Source organism: Cryptomeria japonica, chromosome 2 (genome assembly GCF_030272615.1).
Source record: "Cryptomeria japonica chromosome 2, Sugi_1.0, whole genome shotgun sequence".
Lineage (NCBI taxonomy): Eukaryota > Viridiplantae > Streptophyta > Pinopsida > Cupressales > Cupressaceae > Cryptomeria > Cryptomeria japonica.
In genome coordinates this window covers 430,116,224-430,125,446 of record NC_081406.1, presented here as the reverse complement: position 1 = coordinate 430,125,446, position 9,223 = coordinate 430,116,224, and the positions used below count along the sequence as shown (strand labels likewise).

The following is a 9,223-nucleotide window of genomic DNA, read 5'->3' as shown; positions in this document are numbered from 1 at the left end:
AAATGGAAAAGAGCAAGGGGGATGGTGGATGGAGACTTACTTGGAAACCTCCAAGATCCTTTGGAGATAGCCAAAAAGCTACTTCAACATGAAGTAGAAATTATGCATAGAGTGCCCCCACAATTCCTTCATTTTATCAACACTGAAAAGGATAGTCAACCATTGGCTCACATGTCACCAAAATCAGCTGCTAGTAGCATCCCTGCTGACTCTCCTAGAGAGGATTATCCCCCTGGTTTTGAAGCAGAGGTGGATGTGGACACTGGTGAATTCAACATTAAAGATGTAGTTGATATAAGGATGACAGAGCATGAAGACTTTGTTGCTGATGACGGATTCGCCTCTTCGAGGGAATTCCTTTCATTCTTGTACCAGTATAAAGGGGCCCATGTGAAACGAAGCATGGCTGGAAGACCAGAAGAAGAACAGATGAAAAGACTACAGGATGAAATCGATACCCTCATGAAAGATATGACCCTTGAGAAAGGGAGGAAAATATTAAAAGAGGCTGGTGTTATCATCTTTTCTGGTTGGGACATAAATTCAGCACTTATGTTTGACAGATTCTTGAAGAAGCAGGACTTGAATCAACAAGTGTTGCCTCAAGAGATAGATAAATTGTTCCTAGGCTCTGGGTATGATCCTGATCAAAAGGCTCTCCTACAATGGGCATTATATCCGAAAGGAAAAAGGCCAATTATTGTGGATATCGAAGAAACCTTTAGACACCTCATGATTCATCAGGTTCAAAAGACTGACCCTAGGGTCACTGCAAAGTTGAACCTGGATGTAGCAAAATTAAATATGGATCAGACAAAGTTTTTGGTCAGGGAAAATATTACCTATAAGGGCTTGTATGAAAAATCTAAAGAGGAGAATCAAAAGTTACAAATGAAAATATTACAACTTGAGACAGGGACTCCCTTAAATGAATATGCCTCATATCCCACAGGACAGAGCTTTGATGATGTTTCTGATGCTCTGTATTGGAAGTATCAAGCAGATAAGGCTACCAAACAGGTAAATAATATCCAGCAAAAGATGGATAAATTGGTTAACGACATCATTGAACACCGATTCAACACCATGCTTATACATGTCGAACATTACTAGAGGGTGTACACTAGAACCATAAAAGCATTAAGAGAGCATGAAAGGTTAAAAGCACGATTGCATGAGGTATAAGCAGTGTTGATGTGATGACGCCAGAGGAGAAGGTTGAAGGGACTTCATATATAGAAGATCATGTTAAATTCAAAGATATGCTAAAGCGAGATCTTAAAGAATTGGATGATGGGAGCCCTATTGGAATGCCCTCGTTTTATAAAGAAGGAGGAGTAATGTCCATGGAAGATTTGCGGAATGAGCTTGTAAACATCAAGGATTGGGCTCTGTCAAGGTTGGACCGAAGCAAAGACATGGCCCCTACCGTCAACCAGATGATCTTCGAATACCTTTCACAAGGAGAAGAATTGAAGAAACAGAGTGTTAAGATCAAGACTTTCAAAGAAGATGATTATATTCATCATTTAGGAATTCTTAATCTCTTTTTACTTAAGTTTGTTAGGAATATTCAAATTAACAATTAGTATTTTGAAAAGACACGTCTTTTCATAAATGACTTTTGCTCTCATATATATGTGAGAGAGGTTTTTTAAAAAACAAGAGATACATAGGAACAAGATAGCAATGTATGACAGCCTGTAAGTTTTCTATTATACAAATTTTGACGGAATACATGCTATGATCAGTTGTTTTCTTTGCGTATGTGTTGTGGATTATTTCATTTTGTTTTTGGCAATTGCTTGTGATATTATCTAAAGAGATAAGGTTATTCATATTCTTTGAATGAAATTTATGTTGTATGTTATAAGGTTGAAATAAAAGTTCTGCTTGCGAATTATAATTGTTCTTCGCAGTGCTTACTTGAATGGTCCCTTAAAGGTAGGGTTAAATTCATTCAAGCAACTTATGATATAAGCATTCAATTGATCTCAAAAGAAATAATAACCGACAGGTCCATAAAGGGGTGGGTTAAAAAACTATCTCACAAGTTCGCACAGTAAGTCCGGAAGAAAATATAATGACTCTGTAGCCCAAACAGTGAAGAAGGCACTTGTTATTTACAGATTACACTTATCACCATGTTCATCATATGTTATTTTAAAGCAACCGGAGTAACTAGGTAGGAAACATAGATCAAATAGCTTCTACAACAACAATCTTGAACTCATCTGCTATATCTCCATCCTAGGAACTTATGCCATTCTGAGATAGGAGGAAACCAGATCAGGACACTTAATCTGCTATAAAAAGCACCGGTCATTAAAGACAACTGGTGAATAGGTATACCCGCCTAGGTCCTGCAGAGCCTGAAGTGAGAGAGTGAACAACCAAACAGGTTCACTCTATAAGTTGGCCAAGTCAATTGGAGGGTTTGATCATAGGAGTTGGCATTTCCTTAGAACCTATCCAATCTGTTGATTTGAGACCCAACAGATTGGCGACTCTGCTGGGGAGAATTATTAAGACTCTGTTGTGGGAGAGAACTCAAAAGAAAGAAAAAACTTTCCTCTTAAGAAAAGAGGTGGCGACTCAAAGATAAAGGGGAGGAATATCTATGCACGGAACGAGGTCAGTCACAAAAGGACAATCTTTATCCCAGTTAGATTTCTCTCAACGAAAGAACAAAAACAAAGAACCCATGAATGAATTCATGAGAGAAAGATACAATCAGTATAAACATGAAAGCAACCAACATTCACCTTCAAGAGAATAGGATAAAGCAACTACTTCAAGCCCAATAAATCAGGATTTGGTTGCAGCATATAAAGCCCAAAAGGGGCGATATCAAATTCCCCCTAGTTTCAAAAATCATGAAGCACGATCCAGACAAAACACACCGCTTTCATCGGGATCAGGTATGGCAGATCCTGCAGATAGATTCACAGATTTAACTAGACAAATGATGGAGGCAGCTGCTGAAATGAGAGATTCAGGAAGGACTCAGGAATGTTTGGAGCTGTGTGCTAAATTAGGCATAAATGTTGGTGAGGATGACTTTAATAAAGATGTAAACAACTATAAGAAAAAATGTGCTCGGGGAGTGGGTAAAGCAAAGAGTAATAATTTTAAGGCTTATGAGAACCCCTTGTTTGGTAACAAAAGGGATGATCATGTGCAATCAAGTGCACCACCAGTCCAACCAAATTTACATAAAAACTTTTCTGCTCATAACCAATTTCTGCCTCCAGGTCAATTTTATAGCCAACATCCACCCCCTGATCAATTTCAATATCAATACTAGAATCAATACCCTTTTCCTTATCAAAATCAAATACCCTCATATGGTAATATGAACTAAAACTTTGGGAATCCTCATGGGGGACATGGACTAATGAATATGGAACAAATGAGGTAGTTTGATTTTTTAGGAATGATGGTATACCCATATCCTATCCCAAATGAAATCAGGACTGCAATACCAAGGTTCACTGGAAGTAATGTAATTTTAGGAGAAGCTCATTGTAAAGCCTTTGATGTAGTAATTGAGGATTTTGGTTTACCACATGAAGATGTTAAGATCAGGTTATTTATGCAATCATTAACAGAAGATGCAAGAGATTGGTTTAGGGTGTTGCTTGATGCATCTATTAGAAATCTTGCAGAGTTCAAAAACTTATTCCTTGAGCAGTATGGAGACCATAACAGCCCTGAATTTGCTTTGCATGAGATCATTAGCATAAAAAAGGAGCAAAATGAATCAGTGGTAGATTTCAATAAAAGATTTAACAGGGTTCTAAACAAAATCCCCAATAAGATGAAACCAATACCTGAGGTAAGCATTCTATATTACATCAATGCTTATGATAGTAAAACAAACTATGAGCTGAGAACCAGAAATCCTAGAGACCTTCGAGATGTTATGAAAGATGCCATTGTTATAGAACAAGAAGGCTGCTGGTAAAGTGGGGAAAAGAGAAGATGCCAGATTGTACAATCCTAAAGCACCCAAGGCTATTAAAGATGAGGACAAGCTTGACAAAGTTTTGAATGCCCTAAAAGATTTATCTATAAGGGTAAACAAAACAGAGAAGCAGCAATATTATCGTCCTGAGAGGCCCAGATTGCATGACATGCCCTATAACACTACTTGGAAAGATGGAAAACTAGTAGATAGGAATCACAGAGACAACCAGCAAATTCTAGATCCCTTGAAAAGAACAGTAAACTATACTCAAGATGATGACATGTGGTGTTATGCTTGCAATATGCCACATGCTCCCTCTTTGTGCGCTATAGCAAAAGGATTGTAGGAGGAAGAGAATGGTTATGAAGAACATATGGGTGACCCAACTGTTAACATGATATCCTTTGCAGAAGAAGGAGGATCAGATTCCATGAACATTGATCAATGCTCTGTGTTACCTGTAATCACCAACATAAATGAAAGTGTTAAGCTCAGAATCCCCACTGAAGAAGAAACGAGAAGAATTATAGCTTATGCCATTGCACAAGCAAAAACAACTTATGATTTGAGGAATAGGGTGGTGAACCCAAAGCAAAGCAAACTCACTAGTCTTTTTATAAAAGAAAATGATGAAACACCCAAGCAAACAAATAAAGCAGCTAAAACTAAGGAAGATGTACCAAAGAATAATACAAGGGGTCCTGATGTTCAAAAAGAAGATATAACAAAATTTCCTTTGGCACAACACTCCACTTCATTTGATATTTCAAATGCATTAACGCAATTAAAAGTTTCTGTTCCCCTAAGGGAAATAATGAAGTTTCCTGAATACAGAGAAAAGACTCTTGAGATAATTTCAGGTGTCCAGAAGGAAAAAGTGAATGAACAGAAACAAGAGGTTCCAAAAGGTAATAATAATGAACAAATGGCCCCAGTTATATATCTAGGGTCCACCATAACCAAAAACCCAACACAAGTAGACCCATTTTATCTCACTTTGGTGGTAAACAATAAGAAAGTAAAGAATTGTATGATTGACTCAGGAGCAGCCATAAATGTTATGCCTGTTGGAGTGATGAAAGAGCTTGGATTGGAAGTTGATACTACCTTTGGGAAATGTTATGCCATGGACAACAGGTCGGTCCTGGTGGTTGGCATCATGAAGGATGTAGAATTCAAATTGCCAACTTGTCCTGAAGCATCATACAAGATAGATATTATAGTGGTGGATGTCCCTCCAAACTATGGGATGTTGCTATCTAGGCAATGGTCGAACATGATTGGAGGGTATGTGCAGTTAGATTTATCATATGCTACGATTCCAATAAATGGGCAGGAGGTAAAAATTGATAGGGAACCCCGGTCCACATATATCATAGAAGACATGGAAGAGTCAGCAAATCAAATATGTTTCTTGCAAATTGATATGGACAATTTCCAAGTGCAGTTGACAAAACCTAAGGTTGATGAATGGATCCCCATTGAATCAGGTCTAGTTGGGAAGAATGATCAAGTATGGAAAATGTTCTTTGATGGGTCTTGTAGCAAGGAAGGGAGTGGGGCTGGAATCCTATTTATCTCACCCACAAGGGAAACTTACAAGTATTCTTTCAAATTGCTATTTGAGTGCACAAATAACATTGCGGAATATGAAGCCTTACTCACTGGTCTTAATATAGCAGTTAAACATGGAATTAGATTACTCAGTGTGTTTGGTGACTCAGAGTTAATAGTCTCACAAGTAAAGGAGAAGTATTCTTCAAAGCACTTAAGACTGAAATAGTATAGAAATGTTGTTTGGGATACTATAGAACTTTTTGATGCTTTCCAAATAAACTGGATCGACAGGTCAAAGAACATCATGACAGACTTTTTGGCCAGTATTGCATTGAAGGATAATGATATAACACTAACTGGGATATCTGAAGTAGAGATGAAAGTAAGACCATCAGTTCCTGACAACCTATATAATTGGCAAGTGTTTCATGATGATACGGACCTACTAAAATTCTTACAGTGTGTTGATCACTATTAGACTCAGGCAATAAATTTCAGTGACTTCGTGGAAAAGACTGAAGGTAAGGAAACTTTATTTGGACATGAAATCATACAACTGAAGTCAAATAAATTACCAAGAGGCTTAGTAGCATTGGAAAGGGCTTTCAATGCTCAGGATGTAATTGAGACTAAAGGATTAGCTATTAAAGAAAGTGATGTGGAACAAGTCAATTTAGGAAGTGAAGAAACTCCTAGAAATGTTTTCATTGGGAAAAGGCTAACTCCTGCCATGAGGCAACAACTGATGACATTACTAAGAAGATATAAACACATGTTTGCATGGTCTTATGAAGATATCAAAGCCTATAGAGAAGATCTTTTTCAGCACAAGATACCGCTTAAACCAGAAGCTAAACCATTCAGACAAAAGCAAAGACCTATTAATCCAACATTGTTACCAAAAATGAGGGAAGAGATCATAAAAATGAAAGATGCAAGAATTATTGAACCCTGCAGATATTCCACATGGGTCTCTAACTTAGTACCAGTCAGAAAGAAGAATGGGGATATTAGATTTTGTGTGGATTTTAGAAACTTAAACATATCATCTCTAAAGGACAATTACCCATTGCCAAATATGGACAACATGCTGCAGAAAGTGACAAGGTGTGAGTTATTATCTATGATGGATGGGTTTTCAGGTTATAATCAGGTGAAAGTTAAAGAAACTGAAAAGTATAAAACAACCTTTACAACTCCATGGGGCACTTATGTATATGCACGAATGCCATTTGGATTGACTAATGCTGGTGCCACATTTCAGAGAGCAATGGATGTGGCTTTTGTAGAGCTGATTGATGTAATCATGGTAGTATACCAAGATGATTTAACTGCATACTCAAAAAGGGCTGATGATCATTGTGAGCACCTTGAGAAGATATTCAAGAAAGCCTTAGAGTATGGGATTTCCTTGAATCCTAAAAAATGCCATTTTGGTGTCGAAGAAGGAAAGTTACTTGGACACATAGTATCCAAGGAAGGGGTAAGAATTGACCCTGAAAGGGTGGCAGCTATCAATGAGGTTCCCATTCCTCGAACTATCAAGGCCATTCAATCATTCTTGGGACAAATAAATTTTGTAAGAAGGTTTATTCTAAATTTTGCAGACATAATAAAACCTATAGTAAAGATGTTAAAGAAAGGAGTCCAAATTGATTGGACTGAGGAAGCAATTGATTCCTTTGTAACGATCAAAAGAGCAATTTCTGAAGCACCAGTACTAATCTCTCCAGATTTTAGCAAGCCTGGGTGGTTATCGGGGTGGGTCGACATCCCATGGGTGTCAAGTTGGGTGCTCGATGGGTGCTTCTTGTCTTGTTTTAGTCGTTGGGACTCATTTTGAGCCTCAGAGGTCGTTTCTTGTCTGGTTGCCCTGTCTTCGACCTGGGAACCCAATTTTGGTCCTCGGGTCCCATTTTTTTTGTCTCGCATCCCACTTTTGGCCCGTGACCTTTTCAGGGGTTGATTCTCATTTTGGGCATCAGAGCATGTTTCTTCTCCTAAAAACCAATATTTGTTTATTGCGTCTCGGAACACATTTTTGTTCTCGTGGACCCATCATGGGTCTTGGAACACATTTGTGGTCCTTGGGTCCCATTTTGCATCCCAAAACTTGTTTTTGGTGCTCGATCCCTATTTTGGGTGCCCACCCTGCACCAGGTCCGCACCCGGGGAAAACCGAGCACCTTGGTGCACTGGGGCAAGATCGAGCGTGCACCCGAGGCACCCCGAACATGCACCAGGGTGCACTCGGCCCACATGTGAGCACAGGTTGTTGCACCTAAGGTGGTGTGCAGGCACCGCGGTGCAGACGAGACACTACGCACACTTGGGTGGGTCGGGTGCGCACATGATGCCCCATCGAGGTGCATGCACGTAGGTCAGGCCAGGTGTACACCCGACACCCAGGTGAGGTGCGCGCACCCGGGCAGGGTTCACACTTGGTGAATGGGGCGTGCTTGACAAGGGGGGGTGTGCACCTCGACGGGGGTGGGTGGCCGGGTTGGATTCGCACATGGGTCGCTGTTTGCTAAGTACACACTATGACAAGCTCATAACAGGTGCAATTATACTAGCTTCAGTGCACCGGATCTCATCATAACTCCGCAATTAAGCGCGCTTGGGCTGGAGTAGTACTAGGATGGGTGACCTCCCGAGAAGTCCCAGTGTTGTACCCTTTTTTAGTTTTTCATCGGGCATCGCAATGCTATTTGAATGAACCTTTTGCCTATTTGCATTCTCGTCGGGGCCGGGCCGAGGTGTGGTGCCCGCACTACCGTGCCCTCGGGGGCGACACCGAGCGCGCACCTGAGGTGCCCCGAGCACACAGGCCATGGTGCAACTCGGGCGTTGTGTGCGCACCCCAGTGCGCCTGAGGTGTTGCGCATGCACCCAGGTGAAATCGGTGTGCACCTTAGCCAATGCACGCTCGATCGAGTTGCGCACATTGGCCAAGGTGCATAGCGATGTTTCTTACTCTAAGGTTTCATACCAGACGCTTGGGATAGTTGAGCAAAGCTGGGCGGTGCCGGGTGCACGCCCAGGGCTGGTGCACGTAGTTGGAGAGCACTTTGGAGCGCACCAGAGGTGCACACCTTGGAGCACACTTCGGAGCACTCCTTGGTGCACACCAATGATGCACTCCATTCAAACGTTTCTTGAAAAGGCAAAAAAAATTGAGATTATAGAATTTACCACTTGAGAGATTGTCAAAAAAAAATTTAAAATTTTTTTTGAAGGAAACGCAAGTTCCAAGTTGTGCGCGCCCGGATGCCCACCCTGGTGTGTAGCCCAGCCAAGGTGTGCGCACTAAGGTGCCCACCTTGGCAAAGGTGCACGTGAGGTGCGTACCTGGGGCAAATGGGACAATTAACCCAACTTTCAACTTCACGCGCACTAGAGGTGCGCGCCATGGTGTGCATCTTGGAGCGCACTTTGGACTGCATGAGAGGTGCGCACTTTAGAGCACTCCTTGGTGCGCACCAATCTTGGGCACCTCGGAGTGCACCATGGCACCCACCAAGGTGCACAACCTAGCCAAGGTGTGCGCAGCAAGGTGCGCACCCTGGTGAAGGTGCGCACCCTGGGCAAACTAAGCTAGGACTTCATGCGCACCTTGGAGGACACCTCGGAGTGAACCTTGGTGCGTACCTCGGAGTGCACCATGGCACCCACCAAGGTGCATAGCCCAGCCAA

At 41.3% G+C, this 9,223-nt stretch overlaps 1 pseudogene; it reads left to right on the top strand.

Annotated features, from left to right (window-relative positions):
- The first annotated feature begins 8,086 nt into the window (after window positions 1-8,086).
- On the top strand, window positions 8,087-8,205 carry LOC131062062 (5S ribosomal RNA; annotated as a pseudogene).
- The last annotated feature ends 1,018 nt before the right edge of the window (window positions 8,206-9,223 follow it).